Source organism: Corvus brachyrhynchos, unplaced genomic scaffold (genome assembly GCF_000691975.1).
Source record: "Corvus brachyrhynchos isolate BGI_N302 unplaced genomic scaffold, ASM69197v1 scaffold624, whole genome shotgun sequence".
Classification (NCBI taxonomy): Eukaryota; Metazoa; Chordata; class Aves; order Passeriformes; family Corvidae; genus Corvus; species Corvus brachyrhynchos.
In genome coordinates this window covers 117,127-118,242 of record NW_008237889.1, presented here as the reverse complement: position 1 = coordinate 118,242, position 1,116 = coordinate 117,127, and positions in this window count along the sequence as shown.

Here is a 1,116-nt window from a genome sequence, read left to right as displayed (position 1 = left end):
CTGTGGTGTCGGGGTCAAATTATTCTGGAAGGGGATGGAAGCAAAAGGGGAGGGGGCGGAACAGGAGGAATGTGCCCTCGGGCTCCAGCCCACACCCCCGTGGTGTCCATGGACACCCCCGCGGTGTCCGTACCCTGCTCCCCCCCTCTGGCTCCTGCTGCCGTGTGACTTTGTCCTTTCAGCCCCTTTCTTAACCTTTGGGGTTTGGGGGTCCCCTGCAGCCCAGGGCAAGGGGCAGCCGTGACAGACCAGGACAGACCCAGACCCTGTGCCCCTGTCCTGGGACAGTCACCCCAAAGGGGTGTCCCCACGGGCAAGGACAGGGCTGCTGTCACCGCAGAGCCCAAAGTCCCTCTGACACTCCCCCTGTGGGGACAGTCCCCCCACCAAAGCAGACCCTCCTGGGCTGGGTGAAACAAGCTGGGAAAAAGGAGCTTTCTACCAAAATCCTGCCTGGTTCCCCCTCCACCCCCTTTTTTGGGGGGTTTCCCTCTGCTGCCTTTCCAAGGTCTGCAACAGAGGAGCTGCAGGAGCCTGGAGAGGCTTTTTCCAGGCAAATAAATCAAAGAAAGGTGCCAGCGCAGGGGGTTAATGCTGTCCTGGTTGCACCAGGGATATGAGGCTGCAATTCCCATCCCAAAGTCATCTGAAAGTCAGGGACACCGCAGGCCCCGGCCACAGCTTCAAGGTCATGCACTGCTCCCGTGTCCCAGAGAAACAACGAACCTGGAGAGCCCCAGCTCGACCCACTGCCAGTGGGAACAGCTCTGCTCCCCAGACCTGCCTCCAGAGCCCCGGGGCGGCCCCACAGGAGGGGGAAGAGCGCAGGGGAGCGAGCTGGGGGGCCGGGGTTGGACGGCACCAGCCATGCCCCTGATTCCCGCTCCTCGTCCCCCACAGGAACAAGCCATCGCCCTCACCGTGATGTTCACCTCCTTCCTGCTGCCCACAGCCTGGGTCCTGGCCAACATCCACCCCGACGGGAGCCGGCCGGAGTGAGGAGCGGCAGGAGCAGCCCGCTCCCTGCCGAGGGAATCCCGGGGGAAGAGGCCTGGGGACAGAGCCTCGCCGGGATGGAGCCCCCCGAGCCTGCTCATTAAAACCCACGTTTGCGCT